Source organism: Leopardus geoffroyi, chromosome E2 (genome assembly GCF_018350155.1).
Source record: "Leopardus geoffroyi isolate Oge1 chromosome E2, O.geoffroyi_Oge1_pat1.0, whole genome shotgun sequence".
Classification (NCBI taxonomy): Eukaryota; Metazoa; Chordata; class Mammalia; order Carnivora; family Felidae; genus Leopardus; species Leopardus geoffroyi.
The window spans coordinates 22,507,501-22,532,007 of NC_059335.1; the positions used below are offsets into that span (position 1 = coordinate 22,507,501).

At 47.5% G+C, this 24,507-nt stretch overlaps 1 protein-coding gene across 16 annotated transcripts in view; it reads right to left on the reverse strand.

Annotated features, from left to right (window-relative positions):
- The window catches only part of ZNF536 (zinc finger protein 536), a 438,831-nt gene that overhangs the window by 411,403 nt on the left and 2,921 nt on the right, over positions 1–24,507 (reverse strand). For 4 of the 16 annotated variants that reach the window (XM_045442588.1, XM_045442587.1, XM_045442582.1 and 1 more), the window contains exon 1: positions 22,983–23,770. The exons of 10 other annotated variants lie outside the window; for them this stretch is intronic. The gene's annotated coding sequence lies outside the window, so the exon portion shown is untranslated. Of the gene's footprint in view, positions 1–22,982; positions 23,771–24,507 lie in introns of those variants that run through there. 2 more of the 16 variants (XM_045442597.1, XM_045442595.1) reach the window with 2 other exon arrangements.

Genomic DNA, 24,507 nt, shown 5'->3' on the forward strand with positions numbered 1-24,507 from the left:
CGGTGCTAAATTATTCTGGGATATTTCATAATGTGAATTAATACCCACTAGAGGCTAAGCCGAGATCATCAAACTCATTTCACATAAGACAACGAATTTAACCACCCGTGACTCAATGAGTAAGAAGTTAACACGCTATCCAGCAACACTAACCACTCCAAGGTAAATTGTCTTTAAATAAAATAACCCATTTTAAAGACTTTTCCGTCCGGGGCTAACTTTCCCAGATCCCACCAGATGGCAGAACATTTCATGCTCAGGCTTTCGGTTTGTACGATGATGAAAATGATTTCTGTGGGGATCAGGCTGTATCTAGTCACCATCTTCTATCAAGACTAAGTAAAATCCTGTTTCAATAAAGTGAAACCAGAGAAACAAAAGCATTCTGGTCCTTCGCAATCTCTGCACAGTTGGGTTACCGACTCCTTGTTAGCTAAAACAAATGTCACATTTTCAGTCCACATTTGAAGGTCCACATTCCAGAGGAGGTTTTAGCGATTTCTTTCTTTCTTTCTTTCTTTCTTTCTTTTTTTTTTTTTTTTTTTTTTTTTTCCCAAACAAGAACAATCAAATTTAAGACAACGTTCCGGAAGAGGCAAAAAAAAAAAAAAAAAAAAAAAAAAAAAAAAATCAAAGGATCTCTACCCCAACGCCAAATGTATCCCTAATGCACTTGAACAATAGGCGGGCTGTGTTCCTACCCTGGAATAACACCGTCCATATGAATCCTAGGAATTTAGTGTATCTGACAGTTTCTCTCAACCACCCATAACATTCTTTCCTGTCTCATTGGAGCTGGCAAAGGAGAATTCTGTAATTGAGTGGTACAGAACATGTGCCCTCCTTGCTAGAAGATGACAGATGGATTATAAAAACTTCAAAGCGGAGCATTTGCGGCACCAGGGGAGAGATAGTGGGTATTTGAACTCTCCGTCTTTACCCAGGAGACAATGGCACTCTGACATGGAGCATATATCAAGGAATGGTGTAACTAGATAGACATAATCTTTCTTTTCACTAAGTATTTAACATTCTGTTAGGAACAAGTTTCAGCCCCGCTAAAGTGCAACCCATCTTCCTGCTAATCGTCATAGAGCAATGGTGACACACACACACCCCCCCCCCTTTCAATTGTGGTTAAATCAGTTCTTTTGCAAACTGATTTTTTTTTTTTTTTTTTTTAAAGAACAGGAACAGCTTCTGCTGTAGAAATTAAACATCGGGTTGGGATTAGTGTCGTTTCTGACTCACTAATCTGATGAGGCTTTTATTTGCAGTGCGTGTTCCCCTTCTCTATGACTAAGGAAGGGCTCGCATACATGGCTCATGGCTCACGGGCCACCAATTACCCAGTTCGAAGCGCAGCCATGACTCACCTGAGCCCAGCTGAAGCTGTCGCACCACCCCTCCTGTCCCCAGAAACCAAGCTTCTCTGCTTCTCCCTTCCACCCCCACCCAGACAGGACACACACAAGCACAGCCAACTGGTGGGAAAGTCACAGCTTCTGAATGATATGGTCCTTCGCCTTTTCTTGGTCATCTGGCCCCACATTTCAGCTGCAAGAACAAATCAAAACAAGGCAGAAACACAATTCATGAGCAATTATTAAAATCTAAGCTCTGCAGTGTAGCATGAGGGCAGGGGACTGGCTGCTATCAATATAGCCCTGATGACAGATCGAGTCCGCGGCCCCGAAATACTGCTCTGCACTGAAGCCCCAACTGCGAAATGACTCGCACTGATATGATGAATTATAAGCCCAAAAAAACCTTAAATTTTCTATGTCTCTTAAAATTTTGATAGAGACATAAAATGGCTTATAGAATTCTAATTATAGCAACAGACTTCAAAAAATGTCTCAATGTCAGAGATTAGTGAATCAAAGGCACATTTTTTAAATCAATTCTTGCTTCTGAATATTAACAGTATTTATCATTCATACTGCCCTCTGGAAACACCAGCTAGGATCCCTCTCCACATTTGACGAGGAGGGTCTCCCTGCGGTTATGAGGCTGATCAAATGAGGGATCCCAAGGGGTGAAGGTTTGCCTACAGGGCAAAAGTTCCACTGGAACGAGCACTGGGCGCGTGATTCAGTAACCGATGCCCAGTCTTTCCAGCTCCCTGCTGCCCATCGTCATCACCGTCATCTCAAAATACTCTCTACCTTCTTTAAAGTACTACAAAATAAATGGAGTTTAAATTAATTACTTTTAGGAGATCACGGCAATTTTTTAAAATAATTAAATATGCTCTAAATATTTCCACTGTAGAGAATCCTTCTTTCTACCCTGCCTATGTAGGCACAATAAAATACTTTGGAAACTACCAAGCTGATTCATCTGGGATCTAAGCAAACACGGACCTGTCTCGGTCTCAAGACCACCTCGACACCTCGGCCACACCATTATGCAGGAAAGAGGCACCTTTATGCTTGACTGTTGATGCCCCAGGGACAGATGTCCCAGACTTCGTGGGTTGTGTACAGTTGTTTCTTCCCAAAGAAAAGAGGGACACTTGTCTCTCAAGCTTACTTCATACAGGCAGGCAGAAAACACATTCCAAGTCCATTTTCACGAACCTTAATTCATGCTGTTGGCATGAAGGAGATGGTGGGGGCAAAAGCCTCATGGCTCCAGCCTTCAGCACGTGTACCTGCCTCTTCCATACCCTGGAGTCCTTCTCCACTTTCCTCTGAGACACCCAAGGCCTATAGGAGACCGGTGGTGTGGTCCATAGCCAAAGTCAGACAGACAAAAATGTCAGCGAGCATTCCCTGAAGGGAATATAAATTGTTTTTAAAGGGGGAGAATTTACTGATTTCTTTAATTTTTTTTTAATGTTTATTTATTTTTGAGAGAGACAGAGATGGAAGGTGAGTGGGTTAGGGGCAGAGAGAGAGGGAGACACAGAATCCAAAGCAGGCTCCAGGCTCTGAGCTGTCAGCACAGAGCCCGACACGGGGCTGGAACTCACAGACGGCGAGATCATGACCCGAGCGGGAGTCGGACGCTCCACCAACGGAGCCACCCAGGTGCCCCAATGATTTCCTTTTTTTAATTTCAAGGCCAAACTATGCCTTGAAGAGTCAGCAAAACGTTGAGGTCATGAGGCCTGTATGTCAGACATCTGTGTGTCCCTGCTCACACTCTGCGTCCTCAACATATTATAGAAAAAGTCAGCGCATCGACAAACGCAAAAACCCAAACCTTCACCTAAGACCGTTTGCACCCACCGTCACCATATGGGATTTGGGAGTCCATCTTGCCTTCTATCATCTTTTCAGAATTGCCCAGTTCATGAAGGGAAGAAAATGTCGTGGGTGCCTAGCGCTGTGTCACAAGTGGTTTCCGGCTGGCCCCCAGCAGTGAAGATCTGGGGCCCCATATAGAACGAGGCCCATCCTGCCCCCTGACACCCAGGTTACCCGGACAAGGCTCTGTGATCAAGCATCCCACGTTCCCCACTGACAAGCTGTTGCTGACTTGTGCGTGGGCGAGGAGTAGACGCGTCCCCCAACAGTCATTAGAGGGGCCATGAACCAAAGCCCTACGCGGCATGATGGGCAGATCACCTGTGCCTGGAAAACTCCCTCAGACTGCAGGGACAACAAAAAATAAAAGTGTATTTTCAAGTATTTGACACTTGACACCTGCTGCTTCCCCCTGCCCCCCCCAACCCCCAAAATAAGGCAGCAAGACAGTTATGGCTGGAAAAATCAAAACAAACTCTGTCCTTACATTTACTATGTACTTTAGTACCTCTGAATCATGTAGAGGGAGACTGTGGAGAGGGGACAAACCATAGACATCTCAGTGCCCAGGGAATCGAATGGAGAGGCCTTACCTGGCCCTGTGTCCCGGCTACTCCAGCTCTAAGTAGAAGAATCTTTCCTGTCTTAGTGCCCAGCCGCAGCAAAGCCCTGCTCTGTTCATTGGCCAAAGCAATCAGCTCCATCAGCCCCTTTACCCAAGACCCTTTGAGAACCGACTTCCAGCAAAGGGCAGAAACGCGCTCCTTAACAAAATATATGAAAGCACTTCAGGGACAGATGCCAGAGAGACATGCCCGAACACCCTGAAATCACACCAGCACTTGCTACTCGCGGCTCAGCGCCCCAAGAGCTCAGCCTGAATGTGTCACAACAATGTGACAAACCTTTAAATCACCCATTAATGTATATGTTCCCTGCAGAGGAAGCACAGACCTCAGCATCACAAGAGGGGAAGGGGGACAGTCTTTGAAGGAAGCCTGCGCAAGAAAGCCCTTTTTAAAAGTGCCTTTTCGTCTTTCTCTTTTACAGTGATCTTCTGCCATGCTGGAATGTAAACACCACAGGAAGGGACAGAATCGTGAATTAAGGATTTGGACGCCTTGCTTTAGAAGTAATCTTCAAAGAATGCACATCCCAAACATCAGAGTCGCACAACAAGGCTCCGAGCGGCTTGTGACTGCCTGGAAAACGGCACAGGTCACACCTATTATTACCAGTTGGGTCCTGAATTGCTTTTAAAAATCAATAGAAAACATGTTCTTACATCTTGTCTACTTAGCAAGAGTGCAGATTCAGAAAGTGCTTGTCGTTGCCCAGAGAAGGAATCATGTCAAGGATGTCCCCCAAAACATTCCTAGCAGGGGGCAGAAACAGGAACTGGGTTTTTGGTGATTCCCTCCCCTAGATGCTTCCCTGGGGTAAGGGCACTGAAAGACTGGTGGCTTCGCGAACTGTCCACCTGGCCTTCACCTGGCCTTCACCCTTCACTCCCCAAGAAGGCACAGGAAAGCCAGCGCTGTTCTCCAGAGCAGCCAGCAGCCCCGCTCTGTTCCTCTGACCGAATCTGCGCAATCGTAGCCATGAAATAAACAGAGAGAGGGAGAGGTTCTATGGGCCGGGGTGGGGGATTTCTACCCAGACGCAGCCACTTGCGAGGAGAGTCGGTTTCGGTAAATCACCCGGTACTCTGAACTCCAGGTTCCTTGCTTGGAAACTCAGATGGTGATGCTACCTGCCAGGACTCTTGAAGATTCAGTGAGAAAATTCATGTGACATTACCCTGAAAGTGTGTCCCAGCGGAACAGCCTCTCCTCCTCATTTCTGGTATTATTATCACGAGTACCATCAGCATTACCATCAGGGATTAGCACTGCTCTCAGCATCGCAGCTGTAGCGTGACATTCACCTCCAAGCCCGTGGAAGCACAGTGCTGGGCACTGAAGCAGTGTTTGCTCAGGACTTGAAGGGAGAAGGGTATTTGATCGACACAGCTCATCTTCTCCAGGAAAACTCAGGCAAGAGCATCCCCAAAACCCAAAGGCAAAACCCACAAAGTAAGTTGAATGCGCTTTTGTGAGCACAGGACCCAGAGCATCCTTTAAGATTAAATCTGTATGAAAAGCACAAAAGTCAAATGCTGAACGATACATTAATTATGCACAACCAAAGATCTGGGAGAGGTTAAACCCACATTTGGCAGCAAATTGAGTTCTTTTATTTGAGATGAAATCTGTGCCTAGTGATGATTTGTCCTTCCTGCTTAATGTCACCAAACTTCTGGGGGAGGGGGCGCTACTAGAAAGCAAAAGGACAAGACATCCATTTACTCAAGAGCCTTCCCTGTTGTGGGATGAAATCTAACAGACATCACAAGTAATGGCTTCTCGGGACCACTGCTGGCCGAGGTCAAAGTCATGTACACCTGGAGCAGTATTACCACCATCTCACCCCACTTGCTCAATTAGAGTTACCAAGAGTATTTCTAACTCATGCAGAATGGGCGGTGTATAAGATGAAAGGTTAGAAGCCTCTTTCCAATCATATGTGCCCACTGCAGCTAGGCCTTTGGAGAACATTTCCCCCTGCTCCCCATATAGACTTATTAGCCACCCAAGCTCTGCAGGTTTGTATTTTTTGTTGTTTTCTTTTCGTTTAGTTTTGTTTGAAGCTGCACGTTCTTAAAATCACAGATGAGGCTGTTGATAAACTGTGGTTAATTCCATCTTCTACTACTTTCTACTTAGTTTAAATCCAAACACAAAGATTCTGCCATCGTGCTACATGTAGTTCTTGCATGAACAGGGCCAGGTCCGTTCTGCCCAGTTTTGATGTGTGGGGCACCAGAAACAAAGTCTCAGTGGATTGAAGTCAGAAAAATGATCTGTAGAACTTCCATTGTCCAGAGTAGGGTTCTCTGATGCTGTCACTGCCCTGCAAAGTGACAGGTTCTCAGGAGGACAAGTATCTGGAATTATCTCTGTGATTGTAGCCAGGAATACTCTTGATGTTGCAGAAATGTTGCCAAATTAGGACAACCTGGAGAAAACCGTGTAGGCAAGAAATAAGGTGTGCTAACGTTTATCTGCTTCTCCAGCTTTGTTTCATAAACTGTCACAGCAGGATTGGAAAGGACCACCTGGACCAGCTTGGGATCCCTAGACTGCAGCACCATCTGTAAGACTGGACTCTCAGCATGGGGCCCAAAAATCGGAATGTTTATAAAGCCTCCCAAACTATTCCTTTGTCTACCAAAGTTTGAGAGCCATCGGTCAAGCGCACCCTCTTCGTTTTTTTTTTTTTTTATTTACTTTTTAATTTACATCCAAGTTAATTAGCATATAGTGCAAAAATGATTTCAGGAGTAGATTCCTTAATGCCCTTTACCCATTTAGCCTATCCCCCTTCCCACAACCCCTCCAGCAACCCTCTTTTGTTCTCCATATTTAAGAGTCTCTTATGTTTTGTCCCCTCCCTGTTTTTATATTATTTTTGTTTCCCTTCCCTTGTGTTCATCTGTTTTGTATCTTAAAGTCCTCATATGAGTGAAGCCATATGATTTTTGTCTTTCTCTAATTTCACCTGGCATAGTAACCTCTAGTTCCATCCACATAGTTGCAAATGGCAAGATTTCATTCCTTTCGATTGCTGAGTAATACTCCATTGTGTATCTATACCACATCTTCTTTATCCATTCATCCATCGATGGACATTTGGGCTCTTTCCATACTTTGGCTATTGTTGATAGTGCTGCTATAAACTTGAGGGCGCATGTGCCCCTTCGAAACAGCACACCTGTATCCCTTGGATAAATACCTAGTAGTGCAATTGCTGGGTCATGCATCTGTCCTCATTCGATGGACAGGAAAACAGATTCAGCCCAAGTGACTAACCAAGCAAGGGCCAGGACACAGATCTGTGCCTCCATCCTACATGACAAGTGTATACTCTAATTATACACTTGCCTGCCATGGAGACCCACAGTGGGCACCCTTGCATACGTATTTTATTTGCATTCACACAGTCAAATAGCTGGAACACAGCAGGTGAACAGGAAGCTAGGGGAAGAAGGCTGTGAGGCACATGAGTAAGCCAATGCCAAAACCCTGATGGGAAATTGGAAGAGCCAGGTTCCACCCAGCTTCTATTGGGAGGTGGGAATCCCCTCCTTACTTAGAGGCAGATAACAGTAGGTCGTCACCAAGAAGCAGAACACCACAGGATTTCTTATTTTACATGATCAATGTACCCATTCGGGATGAGAGCTTTGTTCCCCAAAAGTTTTGGCTTTGAGTAATAGTGGTTTCAAGCCCCCTTGGTAGAGTCTCAAGGTCTTTATTTTAAAATATAATTAGCAGAAATGTTTACTCAGTGAAATGAAAAGAAAAAAGCAACCAGCTAGCTAGCAAATAGTTTTTAGTCCAAGAGGTCTGTAAGTCATGAACAATTCACTGGGGAATTACTCTGTACCTTTACAGAAGATGCATGTTCATAACTCTCTTCAATCATTTATCAAGGTTTTACTGCATCCCTCTCCCATCCTAAACCCATCCGGAAGGTGCCAGACACCCTGGAGAGTAGGGGTGGGGGAGAGTAGTGGCTGGCAGGGACTGACAGGCTAAGGGAAGAAAAAGGAAGGTTCCGTCCTCAGAGAGCTTGCGATCTAGTAGAAGAGAAAAGATGCCCATGGGAAAAATATATTTGTAATTTGTTCACCAAGTAAACAAATAGTATGGATCAAAGGGAGAAATTTTATATAGTGAAAGAATCTTCTAGAACAGGTGAAAATCAAGACCAGTGGTATATTCATTCCCGTATTTTATCTTTCTGTAGGACTTCACGGTCGACTTGTGGGGAGGAAGAGGAAGATGTGCATCTCAAGCACTTTTGGAAAAGAGATTCTTCAAATTGCACCCTCATTGTCAAGCGCCCCAAGATGGCAGTCACTTGGGCAACAGGATGTGACATAAGTTAAAGTCCTTTCTTCCCTTCTGCAATCATCCTCTGTGATTCGAGTGTCTCGTTGAAGCCAGTGGGGTTACTCCACCTCACTCATCAGCCAGATGAGCGCCTCACCAATCAGGGAGTCAAGACGGCATCTTCTCCAGGCTCCACGACTCCTCTGCCCAGGGACCCCCATCAAGAGCTGCCAAAGATGACAATGCAGAGCGACTAACAACTCTATCTGTGTTAATCAGGGCCCCACACAGCTGGCTCTCAGCACCGACAAAGAACCCAGCGAGAATTCTGCGTGCCCAAGGTACTGATGTCAAGGGAGAGGCCCGTCACAGAGACTGCATGGCCAACCTTCGATGAGGTGGCACGGGGAGGGACATGGCTTGAGAGAGAAGGAACCTGTGGCCCCAACACAATCCACAAGAAATAGCTTTGACGGAGCAGTACCCCCATAAGAGGAGAAAAACTTGGCAATGACACGAGTATATTTTCCATACAGAGACGACTATCTTCTGAACTCTGATAGATCATGGCAACCTTTCTTTTGGTAGTCCAGAGAAAGCCACAGCTTCACACTTCCATCTCCAGCAAGGAACAAAGGATGTGTCATGGGATAGTTCATTGCATGACACAACGTTGTTCTCAAAGGGTCAAGAACAAACTCCCAAATCCTTATTTTTCTTTAGAAAAGTAGCATGCTTTCAAAAAAATATATTTATTCATTTGCCTCCATTGTGAGTTCCTGTTTTGGTGTTGGCAATAGAGTCATCGAGGAGACTACAAGGGTCCAGGCCTTAGGGAGTGCAGTTCTAGTGGAGGGGGACAGATAGGGATGCATGTTTGCAATCGATGGAACCAGTAAAGACAAATCCCAGGAAGGAAATGAAGCAGGACAAGGAGAAGAGGGATGACTGGGGTAGGGCAGAGGAGGGGGGAGGTCAGCAAAGGTCTCTGTAAAGAGGTGGTATCTGAGTGGGACTTGAGGAATGAGCAGAAGAGGCCAGTCAGCAGTGTGGACCAAAGGATTCCAGGCAGAGGAAGCAGCTTTGTCCAAGGAATGGAGAGAAGGTTTGGGGGGTGGAGAGGCGGGTGGCATGGCAGAAGCCTGGAGGACAGGGGTAGCAGAATGGGAGCTGGGGACAGCAGAGTGGACATAGTTTGACCAGAATGGCTCCATCCATCAGCCCGAGCTTATCAAAACCCTCCTTGAATGGGTTTTTGCCTCCTGGGATGCACAGTGGCCCCAACCCTAGCTGCAGCCTATTCTAAATCTTTGTAATATTCTCCACATGGCATTTCCCAAGAGGAAAGCAACACCTGTCTCTTCAAAGAAACAAATCCTCTGGGCAACCCAAGGCTGGATGGCACTGCCCCCTCTGCTCAGGTGGGTCATAATCTCTGCCTCATTCCCTGGCCACGTGCTGGTCAAGATGTTAATTAGCCAGGTCACCGCCTAGAGGGAGAAGTGTCCAGAGGACAATACAAGCTTAAGGGGCAACAGGCAAAGCGAACTGGCTGAAGCTCCCCCATGATGCAGCAGTCTAGAAGCCTTTGTCCAAGCAGAGGAAAGGTGAGGCAGCAGCAGGCAGACACCGGAGTTTTGAAATCCTTCTGTAATTATGGCTTTAGTCAAGAAAATGCACATGAGTTCACAGGATGATAAATATTAGCATGCTTCTCCAAGTTCAAGTGAGTTGTCAATAAGACAATTAAAGCAGCATCAATAATATGCACTGTATGTTATTATCTGCTATTCTAAATCCCAGGCTTTTGTGATCTCTGGAAAACAAAGCAGCACAAGCAGCGGTGATACAAATACTTTTTGCACAAGTGAGAGATGTGATTCTGCACTACAGTAACGGCACAGGCCTCGGGGGGGCGGGGCACGGAGCCTTCTTAAACACCGTGTGAAGAACGCCGGGTAATGAAGCACGGGACAGGTAGAAAGGGCTGTTACGATGGGAAATTAGCAATCCTGTGTCTAAGGCAGATCAATCACTTGTATCACGTGACCCCAGTCAGTAGGAGCCTGAATAAGTGCCAGCATTGACCTTAATCAACTGACAATCGGTAGTCTGACATCAGAAACTCTAAATTCTTCTAAAAGAAGAGGAAGCGAAGTAAAACTTTCGGTGAAATTAATGAACGTGAATGAACAAAACCATTAAGTGTGTGTGTGTGTGTGTGTGTGTGTGCGTGAAATTAAAACACAACAATCATCTTCACACACAAACACACATATCCACATATACATATAGAATCATATATAGATAAGCATATATATTCATTTATATGAAAAACCATATAGTATTGTGCTCAACTGGAATGTGCAACGAGCTATCTCTTGAATACAAATCGCATGGCAAAACTTTTTCATTGTTCCCTAAAACAAAAACCTACACAATGCAATCTCTATACATCTGCAGAATCAAAAATCATTTTCCTCCAAAAATAACTTGCAAAGCATTAACTGCACTGGGATGAGAGTAGACGTTGAAACTACTATTTGTTGACACTTTGTGATTTAGGATTGAAGAGAGAAGTTTTCTCCAAATTAATGAGCCAGACATAATAGAGCACTGTCAAAATATTGATTTTATTTTATCCTACCTATTGTTGGCACTCTTCTCTTAGTTGGTGAAAAATAGAATTTTTCCCATTAGAGTTATCATTTGTTATTATCACATTATTTGCTATTTATTATGGAAAAGGAATCTCATGTCACTTTTCAAGATTAATATAGAACAATCACATGGAAAGTCGTGATAGAGACTAAAATAAAATACCAAATGCTTCCCAGACAATTTTTACTATAGACTGAAATATTTCTTAAGAGGAAAAGAAAAAATTGTTGGCTCAAATTTCATAAAATATATAAATTTAGATCTATATTTATATACTTGGGTAAAAATAGCATTCGAACTAAAGCTTAGAAATTAAAATAATTATATTCATGCTTATTTGGCTTACTTAATAATAATCAAATTGACGAATGGACAACAGCCAACATATATTTAGAACTACACAGGTGAAATTAGGGGAAATACTGTTTACCAAGTTCTGGTCCTTTATTCTAAAGGATTCGTTTTTTGTAGTGCCCATAACCATTTGTTCTCTTAATTCATGATAGGTTTTGGTTAAGGAAGGGAAAATATTTAAGCAACTTTTCTGAAAGTATAATAAAAGTCATGCATTTGTTTCCATAATTTTTCTATCAACTCATTTACATTTTAATATTTTACATCGAAGTTACAATGATGTGAAATACGATATGTATGCAAGACTATTTGGAATGTTTACTGTTACTTAATGAAATTTACTTAATCATTTAAAACCAAATGATAAAGGGGAAAAAAATTCAGTATCCAAAGAGTCAGGACACACTTCATTTTCCACCAAAATTTTAAATTAGCTAAATTTAAAAATCACCATCGTAATCACGTAAGTAAGGAATGACAAAGGCCAGGCGTGAGGTGTAAATGAGTACTTTCACGTTCAACATCAAAAGTCCTCTTTGGACCTACAGGTGACAGAAACAAGTATCTAGTTTCCCTGCCAACCAGTCCCCTTCCTGAAAGGGAACGATGCTCAGGACCTCCAGAAAGAGCTGAGTGGTAAGAACCTCCTGAAGCAGCCAAGACACCTGAACCAAGCTCAAGGTGTCCCCATGCGGGCAGGAGCCCTGTCTGTGGGGTGTGTCCTCATCACCCCGGCGCTCAGCACTCCACACACCACCTGACAGAGGCGCAGAGCTCAGTACACAGGATGGAAAGGGATGGAAGGAAATACGTGATGCTACTGCAGCCATGCAAGGAAAGAGGCAGCAACCGTGAGCTGCCGGTGCAAAACTCACGATGTGCCCTCTCTCTTCTGAGTGCATGAAGTATGGACAAGTATAACCAAATGAAGTACAAGAGAACTGTGTAGTCGGGGGGACACCCTTACAGCTGGGGTGGGGGAGAAGGGGCAGAGGGGAACCAGGCACCAAGGAACCACTCACGGATCGCAACAGAAACTAGAAGGTAAGAGCGTGGTAGAATTCTTTATCTTTGCAGCTAATTTTACTTTCTAGCTGTTCAGTGTGCCTGGCACAGAGTAGCAGCTCAGTGGATACTTGTAGAATGAATGAATGATCTGTATAGGAAGAAGAATGGATGGAGGGCCACAGAGAAGGACCACTTGGAGGGAAGATTATTGACGGGGGATGGCAGTTCTAAGGCCACAGCAGCCAGTGCCCCTCCGCAGGCTGTGCTCACAGCGGAACGGGAGATCAGCCCAACGGGAAGACTTTGCCTTCCTCGTACAAAGAAGGAAGACCGCACTATTCTCTGGGGAGCAATGCACACCCAGCTCCAGCCACCCTGGCCTTCTTCATTCTCCTCAAGCCACCAGATCTTTCTAAACTTAGGGATATTGCACCTGCTGCTCCCTCTGCCTGGACATTTTCCTCACTCTTTGCTTTGCTGACCCCTTCTCACCCTTAGTCCTACAAGAACACCACTGGCCACCTAGTTGCAAAGGAGCCCCCCTCCCCGCTCTCTTCCTAGATAGTCTAAATGGTCATGGTTGAAATGGAAAATACACGTGTGTCTCTCTCAAGTCGGGAACTATGGTCGCCAGGTCCCCAGCACCCAGCACAGTGAATATCTGCAGGATGAGTGAGTCTGCGAAAACAAACTGCAGGGCTTGGTGACACTGCCGAACAACGTGAAGAAGTAAGGGCCACAGCAAACCAGCCCCCCACGGGCTCTGCCCCCAGCACCTACTTCTCCACCTCAAGCAAACACTACTCCCATACTCAGAAACACTCCGAAGGAGTCTCACCCTTCAGGGGCCAAGACATGAGTATGATAGAATCTTTGCAACTAAAACAAGTCTGCCTGTCTCTTGAGGCTTGATTTTCCAACTGCTGTATGTGTTCCTGAAAGGTCCATTTCCAGAGGAGGTCTGGGCCAGGGGCCAAGAGCCCCAGGCCAAAGGGCACATGCAGGTTCAAGTTCCATTCAGAGGACCCAACATCACCATCAACCAACCACATGACCTTGAGCAAGTCAACCCCCTATGGATAAGCCTCCCTGTCTCCATCCCAAGGCAGGGAGTGTTGGAAGGATTAAATTAAATAATGCCTTGTATTTTAAAGCCAAGGCCAACTATGTAATAAGCACTCAATAAATGCTAGCAGTTTATTTATAGGACTTGATCTTGGTTTCATATTTCTCCCAGGAAGATGGGATCTTGCTTCTTACTATAACATCACCAGGGTATTCCTCATTTTCTAAGGATGGCTGGCATTTTCCTTTTGTCATAGATTTGGGGTCCCTCTCAGTGAGGGAAAGTCAGCCCAAATTCCACCTTTTCTCCTGAGGGAAAAAGAAAAGTAGTTATGTTCAACCCGCCACCTCTCATGTAGGTGACTCATCTTGAATGCAATGGCCGCAAGTTCAACTCCATTTTACATTTCATGCTTAAGCACTAGGCTCCCTTGAAAGCAGCAGGTGATTGTAGGCCTATGTGCAAATTAAGCACATCCCTGTGTGTGTGTGTGTGTGTGTGTGTGTGTACATATACATATATATATATATATATATATATATATATATATATAATATGAAATCTGGAACCTGGAACATAAGAAATCATTATCACTGCCTTTACTTTCACTTTTCTCTTGATATAATAGCTCCAAAGTGATTCTGCTCTCGTTCACAGCACCCATCTTGCCCAGGACAGACAATGCACTTGACAGATACTTTTTAAATGAGTGAATGAATGAATGAATGAATGACAGCACTTCCTTGGCATCTTTGGCTTTAGTCCAGGGAAAGGATGAAAACAAGGGCCACCACATTCCCACCAAGATCCCAGCAACCAGTAGGGGTGTGTTTGCGTGCGTGTGCGTGTGCATATGTGTGTGTGTGTGTGTGTGTGTGTGTGTGTGTGTGGCCTGGAAACAGGGTGCTAACGTTTCATGGATTAGAGTGAGAATGTTTGTTTAGTGAAGACATAAACCCCACCCCCACCCCGTGAACTCAGCTGACCCTTTAAAATGCATCTTCTGAAACATATAGGAAATCAATCAGCTGATACTTATTGATCCCGGGTAAATAACTCCAAAGGCCAGCCAGGGAAACAAAGGGGGAATCTCCACTAGGCTGTGCAAATGACTGATGCCCACAGTTTCTAGTGGGGTTTCCGTTCCTAAAATATTCAACAAAATGTGTAAAACAATTACTAGCAGTAGCTGGCCATTTGTTGAAGGGCTGGTCTCTGGACTCATTAATTAATCACCGTCTCTTTTAATCCTGATGACTCAATTAGGGAGGATTATTCCAATTCTACTGATGAGAAAACTGAGGTTTAAAGATAGGAATGTCCCGCTCCCAGAGAGCTTGTAAGTGCTGGAGTGGGTGTCGAACCTGGCCCCATCTGACTGACTCTGGCCACTGCCATCACTGTGTCACACTACTGAAAAAAAGCCTTCCAGCTCTTCCTCATTTACAAACCTGATGTTTCTAGCTCAATAAAATAAACATCTTGATCATGGAATGAGGGTGGCAGCATCTCTAAAAACTAAATTATGCAAAAAACTACCCTATAGATATTGATACATGAAGCAATGCATGCACTATGAACTCTTGCAAAAACATTTAATTAGCAAATAAAATGCACACAAAGAATTTCCCTCTTTAGACTCCTCTTCTTCAGAAGCAATGATGGAGTAAGTGGGAAAATGCAGTTTCCCTGAGTTAATCAAAGGGTTAACAGTTGGCTGATGATAGAGATTAATAAAAAGAGGGTGCCCTTGGCTCCCCAGTCCAGCAACAATTCAATTTTCCTGCCTTCAAGATGAAGGCGGGCAAGCACAAATTATCATATTAGAATTTTGCATTGGATTCTGCTCGGCCCTCGATTGCTAGAGAAGTAAGCACCGAACCCCCAGCCTCCCCAGGCCACCTGGCCCCTTCACAATGACCTCCGCAGGAGGCCAACCTCCACCAGAAATGAGTCACAGAGACAGATTCCAACTCGAAAGTCTGTCCTGAGGAATGAAGCAGCTGGAAACCACTCACTCTTTAGATCAATGAACAAATTATTTTATTGAAGGTGGTATTTGGAGATCACACACAAGAATTATGTGATTTCTATCTCGGCAATATTATCATGCAAAGGGAGAAAAAGTTTTCTCAACAGCAAACCCCCCCGTCGTCCCCAAGATCCACACACGAGCCTTGTATTTTTCACCTGAGTAGCCAGATCCCAACGCATGCAAAAGCAAGCGGTGCCTGAAAACACCATCTCACACAGGTCTAGATCCTGTCAACCTTTTGAGACGTGAGGCAAAGGCAGGAGGTTCAAGTGGCTGGTATCGTTGAGATAAAAGGGCATTATGTCAAAACGCGGCCGGTTCTTCTGGGAAGGCTTTGAAAACCGTACATACTCTAATATCTGGAATATATTACTGGCCCTCACCAGACAGCCATCACTAAAGAATAAACACACCAGCAGGCACAGCATACACACATCCCCCAAAAGACAGGCCGTATCACCACTTGCTACGTCACAGAAGCACTGTCATGGGAAATGCCTATCAGATGACCAGACCCCGGATGAGCCCATCATTTGTCACACACTTAGAAAGCCACCGTGTCTTCCTTGGGGTGGCAGCCGTTATTACAGAGGACATTGCTACCTTACAGCCTTAATCAACACATTTTCAGATCGTGCGAATGTTTGGATCATCTTGTCTGTATTTCTTCTGCCTCCAAAACATGCTAGATGAGAATTTTAAATGGAACTAAATTCCTCGTGCACCCGCCCCCCACCAGCAAACTTTAACAAAAGCTTTTTCAACATACTTCCAGAATGTGTGTGCAAAGGGTGACACAGCTGAAAAGAAATGGGGGGCGGGGGGGGGTGCTGAAACAAAACAAAACAAAAAAACACACAGAAAACAGATATTAAGTTGTCAAGTCAATGATCTCAGAAAAGAATTGCAGAGAGTGTCTGGCGTTTTGCTTTAGAAACGGAGCATCCGAAGAAGTCCGTGAGAGCTCCAGGCTGGCCTGCAGCTTCAGAGGGCTCCTCCGAGCTCCAAGTCCACGTCCGTCCATCCGGAGTGGCGGCGCACAGGGCTGAGCGAGAGGAGGGGCCTCGAGGACCAGCCCCGAGGCGGCCCTCCACCATCAGAGGCAGTTTGGCTGAGCAGATTAAATCCTTTTCATGTCGGCATGTGGCGGCTTTGCTCCCTCCCTGCGTTCCCACACTACACTTTTCCACCTTTTGAACTCTTCTTGGGCTATGGGAGCTGGGTTGTCACCCACCAGCGCTGACCCTCTTTCGGGTGGAAACGTCTGTGCGTAAAGTTTCTCAGATACTGCAAGAATCCTGCACTGAGTTTAATTAGCACATCCAGCCATGTTTCATCAGTGAGATGCTCTTTGCTCCGTGCAGATTTAAGGCTGCTGAAATAGCCACTTGGCATCAACAGATTACAACCCCAAACTGGGAGCCCTGGCCGCGGAAGCACAATAATTAAAGCACTTTAGCTGTAATTTCAGTAAGATTTCCCACCCCCTTCAATAGGCTTCATAGAAACGACAGCCCTTCTGTAATAATTTGGAAGGCTTTGCCTGACTTGACTTTAATAGATTTTAAAAGAGAATGAAATTTTTTTAAAGAACCAAAAAATGCCTGTGCCCCTTTTTTTTTCTCTCTCCAATAAGGAATCAATGCTTTTAGACATTTTGAAAAGTAAAATTCAATAATCGAGCTATTCAAAGAGATGTAAGTTTTCTATAATATTCATGTGTTCTGCTTGCTTCTCTACAGTTGGTACAGTTTAGCTGACACAGTTCCCAAATATTTTCTTCCTCTCGAAAACAAATTTACAACAACGCGTATGCCCTCCAAGTGGCAGGTTCCAGTGTACGTTTTCAACTTGCACATGAAAGGTGAGTTTAATGGGACCGGGAAGGATGGTTTTGTCATAGTCCGCGCTGAGTATTGTACGCATGAGTTCCCAGGCTAATCCTGCTGGCTTCAAATTCTCTCTTGACCTTGCTGGAGCCTTGTGGCTGCAACAAGTGTCACAAGCTTCAGTTTGCCCACTAGTAAAACTGCTGAGGGATGCCCTTCACTGGGTGGTTAAAAGAACTAGAGGAGATAATGCACCCGAGGTGCAGAACGCAGGGCCGAGCATGAGACAAGAACCAAGCACCAGCAGCCAATGCAGGAGTCAGGGTTCTGGCCACCTCCGCACACCTACACAGAAGTGCCCCAGACCCTCCCTCCCCAGGTGCCCAGAAATACAGGCATAAATCTTAACTGAATTCCTGAAAACCCTTGAAGGCCCTACAAGCTAGCCCTTCCGTGAGCCAAAATCCCATCCAAGTCTACAGGAATTACGTGGGAACCTTAGATGCGCAGGTGAGACCACCATTATAATTAAGGGCATTGCTGTGATTAATCTCGGTTTTAGCGACTGTATGGGTTGGGTTTTACAACCTAAATAGAGCTACTTCATCCTGGGGGACAGTACGCGTGCATGTGTAATTTGGTCACAAAACAACAAAAAGCTAAAAAACATGAAGGAGGCTGATGGTCCCAGATGGATGGAAAAGGTGGAGTGAAGCATGGGGAGTGGGCAGACCAGCATCTGGGCTGAAGAATCAGCAGGGAGAGGGAGAGGGAGAGGCAAGAGACAAGCCCACCTCGGTAATCAGAGACCCAGCGCAACACGGCTCAGGTAATCAAAGCTGTAATGCACTGATCGAAAACTTGCAGGTTAATGTCAGCTCAAGCCTACGGTGATCATTTTTCCTGTGTCAAAATGGCACTTAATTTTCTCATTGTAAAGCTACAGAGTAAGAATAGGTAGGTAAAGGAGGGGGGATAACCCTACAAACGGATTTTCCTTCCTGCATCTCTTAATGCCCTCGAGGCATCTGCGTGACTTTCCTTCGAAGCCCCTGCCCCTCAAAGAGGGCTTGCTTTGGCTGTCCAGAACCTTCTCCACCTGCCCATGAAGCCTCCAAGCCTGGTGTCCAGAAGGCTGTGGCCGGCTTCTTGGCTCCGTAATGAAATCACAGGGGTCTTGCAGTGAGTATGCCCCAGGGCAGCTCACACCAGCCAGGGGAGTCGCACTGCAGCAGCGGAGGGGTTAAGCATGCCAATTCTGGAGGCAGACTGCGTAGGCTTTAATCCTAGGGCCACTACCCATCCCTCTCAGTGCTCGAGGTTCCCTTCCTGAAATTTCGGACAAATATAATACCTACTGACATAGACAGGTTGTAAGCATTAAACAAGTAAAGCATTTAGAACCCATGCCTACCACACGGTAAATGCTCAAAAAGAATCCCAGCACCCTCCTCCTGCCAGCAGGGCGCCCGGGCTCAACTCTGAGACCAAGAACGGTTACTTCCCAGTTCTTGGTTCGTACATCACTGTCAGGGGACCCAGAACCCAACTCCCACCCACAAGGCCATTTTCAGGGTGTAGCTGATATAAACACAGTCAGAGCTGAGAACCACACCTTCACTCCGGACACCATCTGCCCACTATTCTTCCACTGTGGGAGTCTTCCCTCTTCCCAGACACCATAGGTCTGTGTCCGTTTGGTGCAGGGCCCAACTCCCTGCTGCCTCACGGCACTGGACATGCCTGTCTCCCAACAACCTGTGCTCTCCCAGTGGGTGAAATCTCTGTGTGCTCTCTAAGATGGCCAGCACAAGGCCTGGCACATGGAAAGCATGGGAAATGAGCCTGATTTCCCCCCAGGGGACACATGGGAATGTCTGGAGACCTGTCTCATTGTCACAACTGGGAGGTGCTACTGGCATTTAGGTAAGAGGTCAGGGATGCTGCTAAACATCCCACAATGCACAGGACAGACCTCCACAAGTAGGTAATGGCCACAGGGCCACTGTTGAGAAGCCCTGTCCAGGAACACAATGTCCAGGTTAGTCAAACAAATCCCACCAAAGGCCTCACCCTGAATCTTAGCTCTTCAGGCAGATAAACCTGACCTCTAACTGGCTCGGAAGCTGTGAAAAGCCAAGTACCCCATGTCCTTTGTAGTCGCAAAAACCCCAGGAGAAGAGAAAGACCAAAGATCTACAATGATTTCTTAAAGTGAAAGTTGGGGGTGATCAGGGCCCTCACGCAGCCAACAGAGCCAGCTAAAACCTGCCCCAATCTCCGCACAATGAAGCCCTATGGCAGACAGGCAACAGAAGCCTGTTGATGGCATAAACTGGGCAGGAAGTCCCCCACCCCACCCCCAGGCACTGCCAGGACCCAAGCCAGGTGGCTGGCTGAGTAGCCTACCTTCCTGAGGTGGCCTCCATCCATGTCTGCCTTCATTTGGGGAGGAAAGGAACCCTGGGGTGGCACAGGGAATCTAGAGCAGATTGCCTGCACTCCTCGGGCTCCATATTCTCAGGATATATGTTCCCCTCCACTGCACACATACACTCACAAACTCCCTACTCTGCCCTGAGTAGTATAGTTGTGCGCAAAAGGGAAATCATCTTGGGACAGGTGCTTCAAGCAGGCAACACCCTCCCCAGCACATGCACGAGTACACACACGCATGCACACACACGTACACACACCAGTGTCACCACAACTAAGACCTCATCTGCACATATGACCGCACGAATGACTCCCTAGTTTAGCTCAGCTGCTGACCCCTCTAAGGGCACTCAGTGCTACCAAGGGTGGCCCAGACAGTCTAGACCTGAGCAACCAATCCCTCTCCTTGACAAAATGCCTCTGTCCCAACAACTCCCCACGGGGTACCACTCAACCAGGTAAAACACACAGTGAGCCTCACCAGCCAGGCAGAGCCTTCCACCCCCAACTTGCCCTGGGAATGCTTCTTTCCTTCTATCCTCCCGAAGCCCTGCCATGGCATGTCCTGGAGGGAGCATGCCGGTATGCAGGGCAGGTATGGTTTCACAGAGAAAGCCCCTATTAGCAGAGAGGAGTCTCTCCAGCGCCAATGAACTCATGCCTTGCTTTTAGACCTCACAAGCCGGGCTTCGCAGCCTGAGAAGGCCACCTGACCACAAGTGTCCTTCCAGCTCAAATCTGAGGCCTGCCTTGGAGACAGGATAAAGCAGGGCTGAGCACTCACCTACTCTAGGTTCTGGAAGAGACACTTGGGGACTGCTGTCCTCAGCATGGACAAAAACTGACCTGGAGAAAGCTCACTTCTGTTGTTAAACGTGCCTCAAGTCTCACTTTAAATAATGCTGAGAACAAAATGCAAGCTGATATTTCAGCTTACTTAAAAGGCTTATTAAAAACACTAAATCCAAAGATGTTAAAAAGCTATAATTGTCCTCATTCAAACTGGAAAAATAAATCTATTTGCTTTCTTCTTTTATGATCCTCTTCTAAAAAAATAAGTTCATCTGTATTCTCACGAGCATCACTGCTGCCTTTCTTTCCCTCCATTCAAGGCACCTTAAAAACACCTGTGCCATTCATAGCCAACTTTTGAGCAAAAGGCAACCATGTCTGGGGAAGGCTGTTTAACTCCGATTTCCTCATGCCAGAGACAAGCTTGTCTTGCTCAAAAAAGTAAGATGGAGTTCAGAGTTCATTTGAATGGGCTTGTGGATTTTATAGGTCTGAGCTGATGGAAATTTCTTTGGTTACCTAAGGCAGAGCAGACAGCCTAATCGCTCGGCTTTTTGGAGCTTAGCAGGCAGTGATCCTTCAGGACCCATTGGGCGGCTGTGGTTAGTAGGGCTGCGCATACTGGCCACCTCCCTGTCCTCTCCCATTATAGGGGTTACCGGCCTCCGGCTCGGACCAGAGCAGCGTGACTGTCGCTCCCTGCCTGCCCTAAGTCGTCCGTGAAGATAGCCCCAGCCAGCGGTTAACTTGCTGAGTTGTGAGGATCTCAAGCCTGCTCAGAAGTTAAGCACTCCAGGCACAGAACAAGATGGGTTTTCAGAGCAGTGGTCCAAGAGAATGCAAATTTATCGAAAGTGCTTTCTCCAGGTTTTCCATAATTAGCATTTATGTCTCCAGGAACTGTCTCCCCGAACCCAGTTTAGGGTGAAAGCATTTTAGAGACTTTCTCTGCAGATGACATATGAGGTACTAACCTTTTTTCATATGCCCAGATGTTAAGTTCATTTTCATCACATTTATGCAAATTTCATTTGAACAGTAAATCAAAAGAAATCTTAAATCATTGTACACTATTTAAAAATCCACACTAAATCCGGTTTACTTGCAGTGATATTAACATAAAGTCACAGTTAAGGGACTGTAGGTAGAAAGCAGATGTCACAATCCCTTCTTCCATGCAACGGCCCCAGAGATACCTGGGGTCCTGGCCTCCATCAGTTCTAAATGTCTCTGCCTGGTCACCGCTGGATTCAAGTTTGGCCAGATTAGAGGCGCTCTAGAAACAGAAGCCTTCTAAAAGTTTTCCAAACTATAGGACAACAGAGGTCTCTCAGTCCAGGGGCCTGTCACCCATGTCAGTGTCTGGACTGAGACAGGACAAAGTTCCAAGGCAGGGGCCCAGTGGTGAGACTTCTGGCAGCTTGCTCCCTCCTCAGTGGGGGGAGAAGTTAATTCCTAGGACTCTGCAGGCCTGCATTTGTCAAGGCGCTGGACGTCAGTGCTATCATTACCAAGCAAATCAGCCAGGCGGTTAATGGTGGAATCAGGAGACATTTGCACTCTGGTATCAGAATGACATCATAACTAAAGCAGCCTTCAGCCAGAAGCTCTAGGCTCTCTACAAGCAGAGGCCAGAGGGCTGCTGGGGGCGCCCCCCTGTGACTCCCCAGGCGGGAAGCTGAGTCCTTACCCCTTCCAGGAGGGGTGGTGGGCCCAGCCCCTAGCAAGTTCCTAGGCAAACAGGAACCAGGGCTACAGTTCTCTCCCAAGCCAATCGACTTTCCCCCAGGTTCTGAACACTGTAAATAATACTAATAATATATTATGTATTTTTAATAAAATTTAAGATCCTATAAAAACCACTTTCCTCGCCAGGCAAGGGTTGGTATTTTATTAATGCAGCTACATTTTGGCTATAGCATTTATGGCATTTCCAACAGAATCGTCAATTTCTCGGTGACCCCATCTAGCAAAGAAGCTCTTTACTCTCTCCTTTGAGCAACAGAAATAAATGATGCTGGGGAGACGGGGCGGGGGGGAGGGGGGGTGGAGGTTAGGGAGCTAAGGAAGAAGCCCTTCCTGCTCTTGTTTTGGCTGCTTTTCTTTTTAAAGCCGATCACTCACACGCACACACACACACACACACGCGCGCGCGCGCACACACACACACACACACACACACACACACAGACCCAGAGACACAAACCTTAGAATAATGGGGGAAGCATTTAGCTAGCTGCATCCGCGGCGCGGCGCGACGAGCAGCCGGCCCCGCTCGCTCTCGCTCGCAGCTCTGCCCTCCACGCCGGACCCACTACTCGCCCGGGACCCGAGATGCCCAACTCCACCGCGCCCCAAAGGTCGCCTCCCGAGTCTCGCTACAGGTACACGCGTGGCCCAAACACCTCACCTGGCCCGAGAAGTCGGGAGACAGAGAAGAAAAAGTTCTGCGAGCTGCCAGCCGGGAGCCCCGGAGCCCGCGGCCGCAGTCCTCCTGCCAGCGAGCAGCCCGCAGCCGAGGCCCGCCGGCAGCGCGCGGCTCCCGGCTCCTCGCTGGCCGGCTTTGCGCGCTAACCTCTGGGCGCGCCGAGGCCACGGCAGGGCACTTACTTGGCACTCGCTTTGGTGCGTGCAGGTCGTCGTGGTGTTCACTTGGGTTTTCAAACAAGTTTCAGGGAGGAAGAAGGAGGCAAAAAAAAAAAAAAAAAAAAAAAAAAATCCAATTATGCAAATTGGCTCCGGACTGGGAGGCGCGCTCTGGATCTGACGCGGCTACTGTACGAGTTCTCGGAGCAGCCCCGGGCCGGGCAGATTTATGCGGGCGCGTCACGGCTACGCCAGGTCCCGCCGCCGGAGCATCTCGAAGTTAATTAAAGCGGTAATGTCCACTTTCCCGGCGACCCTCCGTGCGCGGGTTTACTGTTTCACGGTCCAGCCCGACCCGGGCGAGGGCGGGGGCGCTTTTCCCCACGCCTCTCGTCCTTCCCTCTTCTTGCTCCCCCTCTTTTTCCTCTTTCTCTCCCCCCCCCCCGTTTTTCCTCTCTTTCGTCTCTTTAAGTCGCCTGCCTTCCACTCAGTGAACAATGAACAAAGATGTGAGTGATGGGAAAAGATCGCCCCCTCCCAACCCCAGCAGTGAGCAAAGCCGGTCTTAAAGTAAAAACCCAGTTGCGAATATCAAACTGGGAAAGAAAATAGTGCGTTCCCAGTCTGCCCCCACCATACCCACACACGCACGCACGCACGCTCACCCCACCCCAAGTTCACCTAAGCCCTGGCAGGGGGCGGGGGCGCCAAGGCCAGGGCTCCAGGGGCTCCCCAACTCGCCGGAGACACCCGGGACATGAGAGACTGGGGGGAGGGGGGGGGTGGCCAGCTCTTAGGCCGAGCTCGCTTCACGCGCCCCTCCCCGCCTGCCCACCCCCCTCCCGGACCCCCTCCCCGCGTCTACACCGGCCAGCCGGGCCCGGCGGCCCGCTCGGGCTGCCCGGCGGCCGGATGCGCTCAGCAAACGCGGCCCCTGTCGGATTTCTGCTATACTGCACAGCGGCGACGGCGGCGGCTGCCGGGAGAAGGCGCAGGAGGAGCGGGAGGCCGGCACCCCGCGCGCACTCGCCCCTCCCGGCCCACTGCCCCTGGCCGGTGCCCGGCCGGCCGCCCGCTCCCACCCGCGCGCGCACCGGCGCCCCCACCCGCGCCCCGGCACGCACCCGGCGCCCGGACCCGCAGGCCAGGACGCCGCGCAGCCGCCGTATTTTCTGCTAAAGTGAAAACGAAGGCGGCTGACAAATCACGTCTCCTGTGAGGCACTCGTTAGACATAACAATATCCGGCAAACAAAACCCAGCCGCGGCGGAGACAGGCGCGCGGGGCTGGGACCCCGCCCTGCCCCTCCTCGGCCCCCAGCTCCTTGCCACTGCCCCGCCGTCCCTACCCAACCCCCAAATGATCGGGGGCTGTGTCCAGGTTGGCTAAGAAGGCGGACAGTAGGAACGCTCACAATACAGAAGTGAAGGGAGGGAGGGGGCAGACAACTTTCCACCTGTCCCCAAAGAAAGCCCCGCTGGAGTTTCCTTGGAAGAGTTAGGAGGAGAGGGGGGTGGGGACAGATCTCTCTCTGCCCCGCATCCCCTTT